The sequence below is a fragment of the Ahaetulla prasina genome, chromosome 18 (genome assembly GCF_028640845.1).
Source record: "Ahaetulla prasina isolate Xishuangbanna chromosome 18, ASM2864084v1, whole genome shotgun sequence".
In the NCBI taxonomy this organism is placed as follows: domain Eukaryota; kingdom Metazoa; phylum Chordata; class Lepidosauria; order Squamata; family Colubridae; genus Ahaetulla; species Ahaetulla prasina.
In genome coordinates this window covers 7,692,780-7,710,000 of record NC_080556.1, presented here as the reverse complement: position 1 = coordinate 7,710,000, position 17,221 = coordinate 7,692,780, and the positions used below count along the sequence as shown (strand labels likewise).

General features: G+C 45.5%; 1 protein-coding gene across 2 annotated transcripts in view; it reads left to right on the top strand.

Moving 5' to 3' along the window:
* Positions 1-17,221, top strand: part of CASZ1 (castor zinc finger 1) — a 346,407-nt gene that overhangs the window by 76,738 nt on the left and 252,448 nt on the right. The gene's annotated exons all lie outside the window — the stretch shown is intronic.

Here is a 17,221-nt window from a genome sequence, read left to right as displayed (position 1 = left end):
TTCTTTCTTCTCTCTTCTTTTGTCTTTCTTTTTCTTCCTTTCTTCTTCCTTTCTTCTTCCTTTCTTCTTCCTTCCTTTCTCCTTTCTTTTCCTTTCTTCCTTTCTCTTTCTTCTCTTTCTTCTCTTTCTGTCTTTTTCTTTCTTTCTTTTTTCTTTCTTTCTTTTTTCTTTCTTTCCTTCCTTCCTTCCTTCCTTCCTTCCTTCCTTCCTTTCTTCTTCTTTTGTCTTTCTTTCTTCTTTCTTCTTTCTTTTTCTTTCTTTCTTCTTTCTTTCTTCCTCTTTTTCTTTCTCCCTTCCCTTCCCTGCATACACACAACTCTGCCCAGGGAACCTATGGTCACTAAGCACAAATAAGGCCCGAGTGCTCAAAATATCAACAGCTCAAAGCACCATTGTAGCTATTTTGTCATACAAATGTTTGTTAATCTGGGTGATCTTGTTGGAACAACTAACTCGCTCCATTGAGGATTACTATTATTATTTACTTTATTCATTAAACATGAAACTCAGACAACTGAACATTCAAAAATGCATCGCAAATACCATGGACTGGTGCTAATGGTTGATACGGGTTGCTGCCAGCATCCTAGGTATCAACCGAGTATCTTCTTAAGATGTACGATGTTCCGAATAGTGCAGTTTTTTGCAGTTCCACTGGTGTTATTGCAAGAAGCTGCAATTATTATTATTATTATTATTATTATTATTATTACTATTACTATTACTATTATTATTACTATTATTATTATTATTTACTTTATTCATTAAACATGAAATTTAGTCAACTGAACATTCAAAAATGCATCGCAAATACCATTGACTGGTGCTAATGGTTGATACGGGTTGCTGTCAGTGTCCTAGGTATCAACCAAGTACCTTCTTAAGATGTATGGTGTTCCAAGTTGTTGTTATTATTGTTGTTGTTGTTGTTGTTGTTGTTATTATTATTATTACTATTGTTATTATTATAAACTTTTATTCACCAAACATGAAACTCAATCAACTGAACATTCAAAAATGCATCACAAATACTACTACTACTACTGCTACTACTACTATTGTTGTTGTTGTTGTTGTTATTATTATTATTATTTCTTTTATTCATTAAACATGAAACCCAGTCAATTGAACATTTAAAGATGTGTCACAAATACCACTGACTGGTGCTAATGGTTGATACGGGTTGCTGCCAGCATCCTAGGTATCAACCAAGAACCTTCTTAAAATATATGATGTTCCGAGTAGCACAGTTTTTTGCAGTTCTGCTGGTGTTATCGCAGGAAGCTGCAATTTGTTGATGTATCTTACTAAAATTCTTGGACATGGTACCGAGTGCCCCGATGACAATGGGTATCACTGTTACACGTTTCATCCATAGCCGCGTAGTTTCCATGGCCAGGTCGCGATATTTCATGATTTTTTCCAGTTGCTTTTCATCATCATCATTATTGTTGTTGTTGTTGATGTTGTTGATTTAATCTTCAATTTGATTCACAGTCTGGGACTGGTAAAAACTTAACACTTCAGGTCCTGACCAAGGACCTAAGAGCTTTTAAGGTAACATCTGTATGTAAGCAGTTCCGAATAATGTGGGTTTTTATTTTTATTTGTTTTGCAAAGGCAGAATATTTAAGTCTAATAAGTTCAAAATGTCCATGTATGTAGGCAATCCTTTGGGTATTGCTCCAAGGGTGTTGTGGTTGTGGTTGTTATTGATCATCGCAGAGTCAGTCACATACAGGTTTGGTATTTTTGTCTACCTACTGAGTCCTTACCAAGGACCTGGAATAAGCAAACTTGGATGTTTCATGATGTTACAATTATTTACTTTATTCATTAGAAATGAAACTCAGTCAACTGAATATTCAAAAATACATCACAAATACTATTGACTGGTGCTAATGGTTGATACGGGTTGCTGCCAACATCCCAGGTATCAACCAAGTACCTTCCTAAGACGTACGATGTTCCAAGTAGTGCAGTTTTTTGCAGTTCTGCTGGTGTTATTGCAGGAAGCTGCAATTTGTTGATATAAAATTCTTGGACATGGTACCAAGTGCCCCAATGATAATGAGTATCACTGTTACATGTTTATTTTATTTACACAAAATAACAGTATACACAGCAAACGAGATAAATATGCTGGATTTCGTATCACAGATCACTAGTCGAGCACTTCCCAAGCGTTTAGGACTGCGTGTTTATTATTAAATAAACATGGTTTTTATTATTATTATTATTATTATTATTATTATTATTATTATTATTATTATTATTATTATTATTATTATTTATTCATTAAACATGAAAGTCAACTGAACATTTAAAAATCTATCACAAATACGATTGACTGGCGCTGATGGTTGAGACTGGTTGCTGCCAGCATCCTAGCTATCTTCTTCTCCTTCTCCTTCTCCTTCTCCTTCTCCTTCTCCTTCTCCTTCTCCTTCTCCTTCTCCTTCTCCTTCTCTTTCTTCTTCTCCTTCTATAAAGAAAGTCTCCCAGAGTCACCTTGCACCAAGTTGGGTAAGAAGTAAATTTAGTGAATCAAACACAACCCAACACAATAAAACAAAATAAACACGCAAAACAAAACAAAATAAAAAAGCTCAGGAAAGATCCCTGCCTGAAACGAGTATTAATAAGGTGAGAAATTAATAAGAATAAGAATTAATAAGGTGCGAATAACACCTGTGAAAGTTGGCTGAGCTCGGTGGGTTGTTAATTAATTAATAAAATGTATGGCCACTTCTTCTTCCTACGCTTCTTCCTTGCTCAGAGTCTCTGGGAATCAGGCGGCATATAAATGGAACAAAGCTATTATTTCGTTTCTAAATGAGAAGCCTGAGAATTACAAAATCCCTTCTTGTTGTTGTTTCTATTTCTTCCCTTGAATTCTGCACCTGTCCTTGAGTTGGCATCGTGTAAGTGGGGTGTTTTGCTCCAGCGTGTTCCAGGAACCTTATCTTCAGATTCTCTCATCCCACAGATGTTATAACTTGCTATTTGACTGTGTGTGGAATGGTTGCTCGAACGATTCGTTGCACAATTTGAAAAGACAAGGATGAGCCTTGGGTGACAGTGATGTAAGAATCTGGATTCCATGTTAAAAACAAAACTAGTGACTAAAACTAGAATCGCATAAACTAAACTGTCTTTGGCAACAGCTGTGCAATGCAATAGCATAGCATAGCATAGCATAGCATAGCATAGCATAGCATAGCATAGCATAGCATAGAATTTTTTTATTGGCCAAGTGTGATTGGACACACAAGGAATTTGTCTTGGTGCATCGGCTCTCAGTGTACATAAAAAGAAAAGATTTGTTCGTCGAGAATCATAAGTAAGGTACAACACTTAATGATAGTAATAGGATACAAATAAGCAATCAGGAAACAATCAATATCAATATAAATCATAAGGATACAAGCAAAAAAAATAGAAACGTAACCTACTGTAGCTGTATCCATGATAGATACCTAGATCATTTTGCAGAAGATTTTAGTTTAGTTAGTTGTGAAGTCATGTCCGACCCATTGCGACCCCATGGACCACGTTCCTCCAGGCCTTCCTGTCCTCTACCATCCTCTGGAGTCCATTTAAACTCTGCTTAAGACTGCTTCAGTGACTCCATCCAGCCATCTCGTTCTCCGCCATCCCCTTCTTCTTTTGCCCTCCATCGTTCCCAGCATTCGGCTCTTCTCCAGTGAGTCTTTCCTTCTCATTAGGTAGCCAAAGGATTTGGATTTCCTCTTCAGGATCTGGCCTTCTAAAGAGCAGTCAGGGTTGATCTCCTCTAGGACTGACCGGTTGGGTAGCCTTGCAATCCAAGGGACTCGCAGGCGTCTTCTCCAGCACCATTGTTCAAAGGCCTCCATTCTTTGGCGCTCAGCCTTCCTTATGGTCCAGATTTCACAACCGTACAATGCAACTGGGAAAACCATAGTCTTGATTATACGCACTTTTGTTGGCAGGGTGATGTCTCTGGTTTTTAATATGCTGTCTAGATTTGCCATAGCTTTCCTCCCCAGGAGCAAGCGTCTTTTAATTTCTTGGTTTTTAGTAGATTTAAGTAGAATAAAAGAATTCTGGCAGAGTGGATCGTGTATTTTAATACAGAATAACAGAGTTGGAAGGAGGGACCTTGTAGGTCATCTAATCCAACCCCTTGCCCAAGCAGGAAACCTTACACCATTTCGGACAAGTGCCTGTCTGTGCTCTTCTTGAAAGCCTCCAGTGATGAAGCACCGACACCTTCTGAGGGCAAGCTGTTCCATTTTTCAGTTGTCCTCCCTGTCAGAAAATGTCTCCTCATTTCTTGGTTGAATCTCTCCTGGGTTAGAATAGAATAGAATAGAATTTTTTTATTGGCCAAGTGTGATTGGACACACAAGGAATTTGTCTTGGTGCATATGCTCTCAGTGTACATAAAAGAAAAGATACGTTCATCAAGGTACAACTTTACAACACAATTGATGATCAATATATCAATATAAATCATAAGGATTGCCAGCAACAAGTTATAGTCATACAGTCATAAGTGGAAAGAGATTGGTGATGGGAACTATCAAACGATTAATAGTAGTGCAGATTCAGTAAATAGTCTGACAGTGTTGAGGGAATTATTTGTTTAGCAGAGTGATGGCCTTCGGGAAAAAACTGTTCCTGTGTCTAGTTGTTCTGGTGTGCAGTGCTCTATAGCGTCGTTTTGAGGGTAGGAGTTGAAACAGTTTATGTCCAGGATGCGAGGGATCTGCAAGTATTTTCACGGCCCTCTTCTTGATTCGTGCAGTATACAGGTCCCCAATGGAAGGCAGGTTGGTAGCAATTATTTTTTCTGCAATTATTTTTTCTTAGTTTCCATCCATTGTTCCTTGTCTGTCCTTCTGGTGCTTTGGAAAATAACTTCTTTGTGGCAGCCCCTCAAATATTGGAATGCTACTATCATGTCACTCTTGGACCTTCTTTTCACTTATTTATTTATTATTTATTATTATTTATTATTGACTGGCCATGCCCAGTTCTTGGGCATGGTTGTGGGTTTTTTCCCCCCCCGGAATTCATAAAAAATAAAATTCCTCAAGTTTTCTTAATATAAATTGTAAGGTTAACACAATTCACTCACGGAGTGGTCTTTTTTTTGGTCCCTTTCAAATATGCTAGATCGCAATTCCTAATTCCCAGCCGAAAGCCAAAGATAAGAAAAACGAGAATTATAACCAGCATATCTGGCAGTCAGTAGATTGGGAAAGACTGTCTGGTCAAATATTTTGAGCCTTTAGAAAAATGTTTCTGAGCAACAGCTGAATTTTTTTAATGCAATCCATCCTCAACTTGCAACGTTCATTTAGTGACCGTTTGAAGTTACAACGGCAGTGAAAAATGTGAACTACGACCATTTTTCACACTTACGACACGGTCACGCAATAAAAATCCAAGCACTTGGCATCCGACTCGTATTTATGACCGTTGCAATATCCCAGGGTCACGTGATCCCCTTTTGTGATCTCCTGACAAGCAAAGTCAATGGGAAGGCCAGATTCACTTAATGCCCGTATTACTAACTGTAACAGCTGCAGTGATTCACTTACCAACTTATCATATTCATAGTTCATAATAACAGCGTTGGAAGGGACCTTGGAGGTCTTCTAGTCCAACCCCCTGCCCAGGCAGGAAACCCTACACCATTTCAGACAAATGGCTATCCAACATTTTCTTAAAAATTTCCAGTGTTGGAGCATTCGCAACTTCTGGAGGCAAGTCCTTCCACTGATTAATTGTTCTGACTGTCAGGAAATTTCTCCTTAGTTCTAAGTTGCTTCTCTCCTATCAGTTCACTTATCAGTTGTGGTCACTTAACTCATTTTGTCAAAGCGAGTTGTTTCAACCTAAAAATGCATTGAGAGTTTTTGATTTCTTTGCCTTTTTGCCAATTAGAGCTTAAATATTCAAGCAGTCTTGCATTTAGACCAGCGAGAGCAAAATGTGCATGACACATTTCCCTTAGTTGGTACCCTATTAAAATATAATTCCAAGGAGTCTATCTGTTGATGAAAGGGGGGTGGGGAGGAGGGAATTCCCTTTGAAGTTTTACACGCATGCATATATATATCTCAAACAGATTGCCTTCTGCAGTGCGCCGGCATGAGTTAATTTTAAATAAAAGGGTGTTAAATGTAACGATATCCCAAGATCAGAACATAAAGTCTTGGAAGACGGAGTCTTTTCATCCAGACTTCTCACTTTCAAACTGGTTTAACTTTTAAATGGAGATATATTTAAATATCACAGTTTGAACATATAAACGGTGCGTCAGCCAGCTGCTGCCTTGAAGCAAGCGATGTGCTGATGTTTCCCATGGACTCTGAAGTCCATGCTGTGGAGAACTTCTTTCTTCTCAACTGCTCAACCACACTCCCAGGAAAAAAAAACAGAATAATATTGTACAGTGGGCCAACTTCAGAAAGCATTTGCTTTGAGAAGCGGCATATAAAGCTGACGCATAACCTGGAAACCTGAGAAACTGCTGTGTACAGAGGATTAAACTCAGTTAGTGTTTCTGTTAACGAATCTCCCACTGTCGTTCGCAAATTGCACCCAAGTTACTAGATCTGTAAGTAACCTTGTCCTAACCCGTTGTGTGAATGCAGACTTTGAGGAACGCAACTCAAGAAGCCTGAGCTGAATTGTGACCCGTTCTCAAATCCTCAGAACCTCTTAAGCCAATGATGGCGAACCTTTTCGGCACCGAATGGCCAAACCGGAACGAATGTGCATGTACCGGAAACACAAGGACCAGCTGGCTGGCGCACATGCGTGTGCCGGGCAACTGGTCTTTGGGTTTCCAGCACGCGCATGCACCAGTGGTGGGTTTCAACATTTTTTACACCAGTTCTGTGGGTGTGGCTTGGTGGACATGGCATGGCTTGGTGGCTGTGGCTTGGTGGCCGTGGCTTGGGAAGGTTACTGCAAAATCCCCATTTCCTCCCGATCAGCTGGGACTCGGGAGGCAGAGAATAGATGGGGGCGGGGCCAGTCAGAATTTTTACTACCGGTTGTCCGAACTACTCAAAATTTCCGCTACTGGTTCTCCAGAACTGGTCAGAACCTGCTGAAACCCACCTCTGGCATGCACCCCGGACAGCTGGTCTTCGCATGTGCCAGAGCACCAGAAACCTGAAGATCAGCTGGTCGGCACGCACATGCCTATTTTTTGGCCTTTTATCGGGCTGTTTTATGGCCGTTTTTGGGGCGTTTTGCAGCCATTTTTGGGGGGCTGTTTTTGGCATGGAAAACGCCCTGTTTTTTGGCTGTTTTTCAGGCTGTTTTCTGGCGCCCGCAAAGACCAGCAAAGCTGGCTGGGGAATTCTGGGAGTTGAAGTCCTCCAGACTTAAAGTTGCCAAGGTTGGAGACCCCTGATATAGAGTGCACAACTCTTTCCCACAACTCCGGTTCTTCCGTGTCTGAAACCACGAGGCCTTTTGCGCTGGGATTTTTTTGTTTTTTATCCCCACTGTGCACCCGAGGGATCCCTCAGTGGAGACCCCAAAATGAGGTCAGTCCCAGCTTGCCCAGTGTGGACTGCAGGGTGGGTTGTGGGAGGCGGAGTTGGAGGTGTGTGGTGGGGGGCGAGAGATGATGTCAGCTCCCATAAAATGCCTCTTCAGATTAATCAGTGTGTCCTCTGGAAATGCTAATGGGGAAAAGCAATTAAAAAGCCCCTTTCGCGCGCACCACCCCTCCCCGCTTTCTCCCCCCCCTCCCTCCCCTCCTAAGTAATCTGTGTTAAGAGCTGGTAATGAAGGTTTAGTGCCACTGTAATTCAATATTTCAGCTTCGCCAGTTTGTATCAAAAGGGAATCCCAAACTGGGAGCAAGGGACAAGGGATACGGGTGGCAAGAGAAACTGCCAGTCCTGCCTCCAGCAGTGCAGAGGCGCCAGCGCCTGTCTCCCCGCCCACCCACCCATTCCGCCACCACCCGGGCAGCCTGGAAACGGTAGGCAGGAACGAACCGACGTGGGTGCCACTACACCTACTTTTCTAGAGAGGACAAACTGCCAGGAGAACAGCTTGAGCAAACCTGGAGGAAGGGTATTTCCTAAGGGTTAATAGTAGTAGTAGTAGTAGGCATCTTTGCATCAACCCTCTTTGGCGAGAGGCGAGTGGGAGGAAGGCAGGCAGGTCTGTCCCTTTAAGGACTCTGGCGTCCTCACACAGCCTCGTTTTATTCGTGGTCCGGCTGCCTCTTCTTCGTCCAAAGTTGATCTGCTTTAGCTAATTAATAATCTGACAGAAGGCACCGGTGGGGGAGGGGGGAACGGATTAACGGGGGAGAGTGAGACCAACCCCCCTCCCCCAGCCTCCTCAGGGGCTCCGGGGGTGACATTGGGGAAAGGAGAGGATCCCGGCAGAGCGGGGGAACCTCAGAAGGGGGTCACGCCACCTGAGATGAGAGGGAGCAGCAGCTTGGTGTAACAGGCTTGATGGACCGTCCTAGAGGCGGGAGGGGGGGTTTCAGGGGATGAGACACATTCTAGTGATAAGGACGTTGAAGCCATCTTCATTGGCACTGACGCCTTCTTGGTTTTCCTAACGGAGTTCAGGTGGTCCTCGACTTACGGCCGCAACTGAACCGATCCCCCCAAAATTTGTGTTGCTAAGTGAGATCGTTGTGAAAGTGAGTTTTGTCCCATTTTACGACCTTTCTTGCCCCGGTTGTTAAGTGAATCACTGCGGTTGAATTAAGGGAAGTTAAGCGAATCTGACTTCCATCCCCGACCCCTCTTGGCTTCGCTTTGCTCTCGGAAGGTCACCAAAGGGGATCACGTCACCCTGCTGGGAACAGTCATAAATATGAACCGGCTGCCTAGCATCTTGAGTTTTGATCATGTGAACCACGGGGATGCTGCTGTAACGGTCGTAAGTGTGAGAAAGGGTCCTAAGCCACTTTTTTCCCCCAGTGCTGCTGTAACTTTGAGCAGTCACTAAATCAGGGGTCTCCAACCTTGGCAGCTTTAAGACTTGTGGACTTCAACTCCCAGAATTCCTCAGCCAGCAAAGTTGGCTAAGCAATTCTGGGAGTTGAAGTCCACATGTCTTAAAGTTGCCGTGGTTGGAGACCCCTGCACTAAATGAATGATTGCAAGTCAAGGGCTACCTGTAGACAGGGGCGAGCTTCAAAAATTTTAGCAAGGGGTTCTCTGCCTGGTTGCTGGGTGGGCCTAGGAATGGTGGCCGTGGCCTAGTTGGCCTCCTGCATCATGGCAGCGGGGACGTTTTGCCCTCCCCGGGCTCCAGCGGCATTACTTGAGCCTCCGGGAGGGTGAAAAAGGCCTCCCCAGGCTCTGGAGGCCCTCCGGAGGCTGGAAATGGGCCCGAGCTTCTGATAGGCCCATTTTTCGCCCTCCCGGAGCCTCTGTGCGTGCCGTGCATGCATCCAAAATGGGCTGTGTGGGGACTCCTGGGAGGGGTGAGGTGGGAGGGGCCAGCCAGGAGTGGGATTTGGGGGTTCTCCAAACTGCATAGAATCTTAGCTAGAGGTTCTCGCGAACCCCCAGCAGCCCCACCCCTGCCTGTAGACTAAGCATCAAGTAAGAAAATGGGTTTCCCCAGCCAGGGCCCTCCAAAGTTACAACCCCCCTTATTTTAAACCTCTGAGTTTTTCCTCCCCGGCATCCCACGTCAGAGAAAATTAGCCCGTTCCTCGCTTGGCGTGTTTCCTTCTATTTGTAAGATGGTGGGATCGATGATCCATGCCAGCACCTCATCAAACCGCACCTGTTTCCCCGACTTAGTGTCCTCCAGATGTTGTAATCCTGCACACCTGAAGAACATCAGGTCGGGGCAGAGCCTCTCTTAGCACGTGCAACAATAAACGCAGGTTTTTGAAGGATTTTCCTAGAACAGAAGCTGTTAATTGTTCTGTTGCAACTTCTGGTGTTTTTCTACGCAGGCTCCCGGGCGTTTGTGTGTTGCGGGCGTGCTCACCCACAAGCATGCAGGCAGGGTGAAGTGGTTTGGTCTGCCTCCTGCAATCTTGCGAAAGGCCCATTTCTGCCTCCTGACCAACATCATTAATGCTGGGTATTTATATTTCATTAACAACATTAAGCCAAAATGGTATTAAAAGCTAGTGCTGGTGATAAATAGCATATTAATAAAGGGTGAAGCAGACTGCAGCGTAAGCAAGTGCCTTCTTCGGAGTCCGATGAACGCTTTGAATCACTTTTCCCTTTCGCGCTGGGAGAAATGGAAAGGCAGGGGATTGGCAGGAGAGGATCTGAGAAGCCGGTGGCTAGACATTTCTTCATGATGTCTGCCTCCCAAGAATGAAGCAGGAGCTGTCAAAGGCAGCTGGAAAGTCCCAGTGCTTTTTCTAGAATCTTTTGCCAGGAACCTGAATTACGTAAAAAAAACCAAAAACAAAACCCTCTTTGGCTGCCATTCTTAACAGGACTAGAATTCCCCGGTTTGATTTTGATCGGATAGGATGCTAGTGTGTATTATTTGTCCTGATCCAGCGAGTTTTCCCCATGACGGATAAACCTTCAGATTTGCTCCATGAAGGCCTTTTCTGACCTACTCCTGGCAGTCCCTGGTGTTTTTACTTTAAGGAATCTGTGGAAGGTATCTCAAGAGGTCATCCGGTCAGACCCCTTGCCAAAGCATCCTGCTCTTAAACCATCTTTGGCGGGCACCAGCCAGGCTGCGTTTAAATGAGCAAAATACCACAATATTTCAAGGCGGCTTATTCTACACTCGAACTGTTCAAACCTCCAGCAATCCGAATTTTGCAAGGATATGCTCTTGAATCTTTATCCCTGAATGCAGCGTGGCAAGCTAATTCACCTTACTGCCAGCAGTTCGATTCTCACCGGCTCAAGGTTGACTCAGCCTTCCATCCTTCCGAGGTCGGTAAAACGAGGACCCAGATCATCGGAGGGGCGGGGGCAAGATGCTGACTTTGTAAACTGCTTAGAGAGGGCTGTAAAAGCGCTGTGAAGCGGTATATAAATCGAAGTGCTATTGCTATTCCGCCTCTTGCTAAAAAAAACCCAAACCACCAACAGATATTCAGCCATTTGAATAAACCGTTTATTTTATACAATGCAGGAGCTTGAATGTATAAGAGCTGACCGTATGTGGGCTTTGCAAATAATTGGATTTATTTCTATGCGCTTGAGAAAAGTCTCAAGTCATAGAGGCCAGGGTTGTCCTTAAAGTCCTTTTTCAAGAGGGCAACCGGTTTTCTGCTTTTTCTTTTAAGACATTTTGCTTCTCATCCAAGAAGCTTCTTCAGCCGTTTAGATGGTGGAAATGGAAGGATTTATATTCCTTGCAGACCGCTGGTTAGTTGCGATCTTTTTAGAGGGTTGTTGAGGCCACTTGGAGGTTTATCTGTGTTCACCCTAAGGAAATCTTTCCATGCCCCACAATCAGAGCTGAAGAAGCTTCTTGGGGAAAAAAAAAACAGTTTTGGGATAATACAAAAAGGAATTCTAAAAAGTTTGGAGACTTAACAGTGAGATCCATAAGATTAAAAAAAAAATAATTCAAACTGAACATTTGTGTTTTCGTTGAGGGAAACAAAGCAATTTTTGGTGTACTTTTTTTTTTACACACACCACAGCAACAAGAAGCGCCAGCTCATAGCTCCTGATCAAATGTAGAGGATCCGGTATTAAAGGTGCCTTTCTCGGCCTGCATTCTTTTTGAAATCGTTCTTTATGGACAATGGACAAAAACAACAGAAATGCCGGCTCTGAGCTTGCGATTTTATGTTGTTTTTCTCTCTTGTGTCGACAACCCTCCTGTTCTAAAAAAAAACTCCACACTGGTGGATCAGAGTTGGCGTTGCATGGGTGAGCTCTCTTAGCATCCCACTCCAGATTTTCCTCCAGGCACGACACAACACAACAGCCACAAACACAACCCCGACTCCTTTTATTTGGATGGAATTTTAATCAAACTTGACTGAGGAGTGCTGGACGAAAGGAGGAGTAATTAGGTATCAAAATTTACGACCGACTAATATATTTCCCTGTCCTTTTCTCCTTTTTTTATTTTTTATTTTTTATTTTTTTCCGTTTTGTAAAATCTCTTGTCTTTATTCTCTGTCTCACTCCTTCTAGCCCCGAAGTTCGCCTCCCAAAGTGGGAGGTGCGTTTTAACTCTTTGAGCTGCTTCCTGCCAGGTTGGGTCTCCAACAGCAGAGAGTGAAAAAAAACCAGGCGAGCATCATTTTGAAGGAAGCCAGGGCAGGTGTCAAAGAGCCCGTTTTTAGAAACTCCTTATCTTGCCAGAATTAGCGTACAAACCCCAAGGTTCGAGATTCCTCAGGTTGACCCTTCGTTGTGAGGGTTTTTTTTTAAAAAAAAAGAAAGGCAGGCAGATACCGTGTAGAGAAGCATTTCCCAACGGCTCGATCCAAATGATCCCAAAAATAATGGCGCTCATCATTCCAACATCTACTAACATTCTTACAGATTAACAAGAGTTGGAAGAGACCTTGTAGGCCGTGTAGTGCAACCCTCTGCCCCAAGCAGGAGACCCGATACCAGTGATGGCTAAGCTTTTCCGGACCAAGTGCCCAAAGCGGTGCCTGTGGGCGTGGCTTGGTGGGTGTGGTATGGCTTGGTGGGTGTGGCTTGGTGGGCGAGCCAGGGGAAGGATACTATAAAATCTCCATTCCCACCCCACTCCAGGGGAAGGATACTGTAAAATCTCCATTCCCACCCCCTCCAGGGGAAGGATACTTTAAAATATCCATTCCCTCCCCATTCCAGGGGAAGGATACTGTAAAATCCCCATTCCCTCCCCACTCCAGGGGAAGGATACTGTAAAATCCCCTCCCCACTCCAGGGGAAGGATACTATAAAATCTCCATTCCCTTTCTACTCCAGGGGAAGGATACTGCAAAATCCCCATTCCCTCTCCACTCTAGGGGAAGGATACTGTAAAATCCCTCCCCACTCCAGGGGAAGGATACTATAAAATCTCCATTCCCTCTCTACTCCAGGGGAAGGATACTGCAAAATCCCCTCTCCACTCCAGGGGAAGGATGCTGCAAAATCTCCATTCCCTCCCCACTCCAGGGGAAGGATACTGCAAAATCCCCATTCCCTCCCCACTCCAGGGGAAAGATACTGCAAAATCCCCATTCCCACCCCACTCCAGCGGAAGGATACTGCAAAATCCCCATTTCCTCCCGATCAGCTGGGACTCAGGAGGCAGAGAATAGATGGGAGCGGGGCCACTACCAGTTCTCCGAACTACTCAAAATTTCCGCTACCGGTTCTCCAGAACTGGTCAGAACCTGCAGAAACCCTCCTCTGCACAGACAGCCCCTATGCCCGCTCATGAGTGCACTTGCCCCCATTTCCCCCCGCATACATTGCACGGTTCCCCCGCATGCTCCCTGCCCACCGTGCATGCGCAGCAGAGACCCAAAGACCAGGTAGCCGGCAGGAGGTGCGCGTGCATGTGGAACTGAACGCGATGGCTCACGTGCCCACAGAGAGGGCGTTGCCCACAGAGGGGGCCGCTATGCCATTTCTGACCAATGACAGTCCAATCTCTTGTTGAAAGAACTCCAGTGATGAAGCTCCCACGACTTCCGAAGGCAAACTTCTGTTACGACGGCGTTAGCCATTCTAAGGAAACAGGTTGTACCTAACATTTAAACCAAATCAAGAGCGATTTAAACATCAACTTAAAAATAAACCAAAACAGGCAGAAGACGAGCAAATTTTCAATCAACTTTCCCTACAGGGCATCCCTCCCTCTCCCGTAACTTTGCCGGAGACATGAGTGGGATTTAAAAAAAAAAAGAGAGGAGTTGTTCAGGGTCAAAAAAGTGGCAAAATAAAATTGTCTGGATAGGCTGTCAACAAGTTGGGAGAAGACATTCGGGGCCTCTACCGACAAGGCTGTATCTCACATCTGTGGGGCACGCTGCACTAAATTTATCACACCTGGCAAAAGTTATAAGGGGCCTATAAGTGTGGGCCTCCAGAGGAAAAGAGGGCAGGAACTGTCTTTATCCTCTGCAGCAAAATCAACATTAGCCTCTAGGTAGATTGGTTTCGATCAGGGGTCTCCAACCTTGGCAACTTTTAAGCTTTGCTGGCTGAGGAATTCTGGGAGTTGAAGTCCGCCAGGCTTAAAGTTGCCAAGGTTTTATTTATGCTGCTTTCCCTAATCGTAGGAGGCTCTGAAAAACTCCATGCCACTTCATGCCCCCCAAATCTGGCCTCATATTTTTGGAAGTTTGCTAAAAACACAATTAAAAGGATAACAGAGTTGAAAGGGACCTTGGGAGGTCTTCTAGTCCAACCCCCTGCTCAGGCAGGAGATCCTATACCATTTCAGACCAATGGCTGTCTAGTCTCTTCTTAAAAGCCTCCAATGATGGAGCACTTGCAACTTCTGGAGCAAAGCCGTTCCACTGGTTGATAGTTCTCATTGTCGGGAAATTCCTCCTTAATTCTAGGTTGCTTCTCTCCTTGATTAATGGCTCTTCATTAGTTGTATCGGTCCTTCATGGCAACTAGGGGAAAAAAAATCTTCTTAGACTAAAAAACACAGAATAACAGATATGGAAGGGACCCTGGAGGCCATCTAACCCAACCCCCTGCTCAAGCAGAAGGCACTCTAACATTCTGGGCAAATGGCTGCGCAATCTCTTCTTAAAAACCTCCACCGACGGAGCTTGTTCTAGATGGATACTTGTTCTTGTATTTTAAGACACTCGAGAATCTCAAAAGACTGGGCCCTGCAATCATATCTGCCTCGTTTGTATTTATAGAAAGTTTTTAATGTCCGTAGGACACAGAGCACACTTGATTAGATTAAAATGTGGCCGGGCGATTAATATTTCAGCGCTTTGTGAGAAATGCACCATGTTGTCTTAGCATGTTACGTGCACCACAATAAGGTCTGTTTCTCCTTGCTTTGGTCTAATGTATCATGTGAATTCAGCAATTCTTCTTACGTTCATCCTGGTCTAGGGTAAGTAGGATGGGTGAACCTCCTACTTGTGCTTTTACAGAATAGAATAAAGATACTTAAATAATAAATTAAAACATAGGCAAATCTGTTTGACCAAGGGACTTTACAATTTAAGTTACCCACACTTGGGAGTTGCAAAATATACCCACTGTCGGTTTGTATCTAAGTGAAACTATGGCTCCGATGGTTGGTCTTCCAGGTGAGGCCAGCATGTTGAATTTAGAACGTAGAACATCATCAGAGTTGGAAGGACCTTGGAGGTCTTCCAGTCCAACCCCCTTCTCAAGCAGGAAACCCTATACCCACGATGGCGAACCTATGGCAGGCGTTGCCCAAAGTGGCACGCGAAGCCATGTCGCCCGGCACGCTCAGCCTTGCCTGTTTGTCTTCCGGGTTTCTGGCATGCGTGCGTGCGCGACAATCAGCTGTCCTTCGCGCGCATAGCAGTGTCAAAAAACCGGCGTGTGCCTGTGAGCTAGCCAGCTGATTGTCGGGTGCGCACACACACCAGAAACCAGAAGTTCAGCTTTTCCGGAGCGCGATCCCTTCGCGTGCGCAACAGTGCCGGAAACTGGCCTGCACACAGTATGCCAGCCGGCTGATTGTCGGGCACGTGGGCGCGCTAGAACCTGGAAGTTCGGCTTTTCCATAGCGCGGCCCCGACAAGCGCGTGCACAATGCGGCCCCGACAAGCGGCCCCGACAAGCGCGGTGCCGAAAAGTTTCGCCATCCCTGCCCTGTACCATTCCGGGCAAACGGCTGTGCAGTCTCTTCTGACTTTATGGGTAGCTTCGTAATCTCAGCCGAAGCTTTAATTTGGAAAGGCTAAGCCACTTTTTTTTTTTTTTTGGAGCTGGACAGCTGAGCTCTTGCAGCCCAAGCAAAGGAGGCAACAAATGTTGGGTGTGTTTGTTCTCCAGGGAGCTGTTGCCTTTCACACTGCTTGGTGGACGAGGCAGCTGTCCGCTTCCATAAGGCATGCCAGAGAAGCCAGGCCGCCTTCCCCCCACAAAGCTTGGATGAGGGGGGGGCGTTCTTTTCTGACCTTTCCCCTCCTGCTTCCTGTCTATGGAAGCAGGTCAGAATGCCTCCCGGGTCAAGAACTGGCTGGGTGGCTGTGAGGCAGATGCTATATAACCGTGATGGCGAATCTATGGCACACGAGCGGTACCCTAGCTCAGCTCCAGGCCCAGAAGAAGGCCTGTTTTTCATTCTCTTGAGGCTCCAGAGGCTTTCTTGGAGCCTGGGGAGGACGAAAACAGCCTTCCCAACCCCACCCCCCCAGAGGCCTTCCGGAGGCCGGAAACGGCCCATTTTCCCGACTTCCGGTGGGCCCGGAAGGCCCATTTTTCGCTCTCCCCAGGTTCTAGAGGCTTTCTTGGAGCCTGGGGAGGGCGAAAACAGCCTTCCCCACCCCACCCTCCGGAGGCCTTCCGGAGGCCGGAAACGGCCCATTTTCCCGACTTCCGGTGGGCCCGGAAGGCCCATTTTTCGCTCTCCCCAGATTCTAGAGGCTTTCTTGGAGCCTGGGGAGGGTGAAAACGCCCTCCCTCATCCCGCCAGAGGCCCTCCGGAGGCCAGAAACGGCCCATTTTCCAACTTCCGGTGGGCCCGGAAGGCCCGAAAATCAGCTGGCCAGCGCGCGCATGCGCCCTGGAGCTGATCTAGGGCAGAACTCGCGTGCCCACAGGTATGGCTCCGTGTGCCACCTGTGGCACGCCTGCCATAAGTTTGCCATCACGGTCCCTATGCCTTCCTCTCATCTTACTGTCAGTGCCAGCCACATTCCTTCTGCTAGCATCTAAAAGTCTCTATAAACTTTTTTCGCCCTCCCTTCCTTCCGTTTCCAGTGTAGGGACCCTCCTCTTGCTTCTTCCTCCGAAGAAAACCCGCCTCCCTCCAGCAGACTGAGTTTGCTGTTTGCGGGAATGGAACAGGGGAAATACATACATACATACATACATACATACATACATACATACATACATACATATATATATATATGTAGGTCTTTGGTTATTCGGGTTTTCTCCCACGTAAAATTGGAAGTGTCTTGGCGACGTTTCGACGAAGTCTCATTCGTCATCTTCAGGCTTCAGCTTCGTGCTTCTGGGAGCAATGTGTGATTGCAGCTGTTTCTTCCTTTTTAACTGCTAGAGGGGGTTTGAACTGATTGGGTGGGAGCTTGGCTGTGCTCTGATTGGATGGG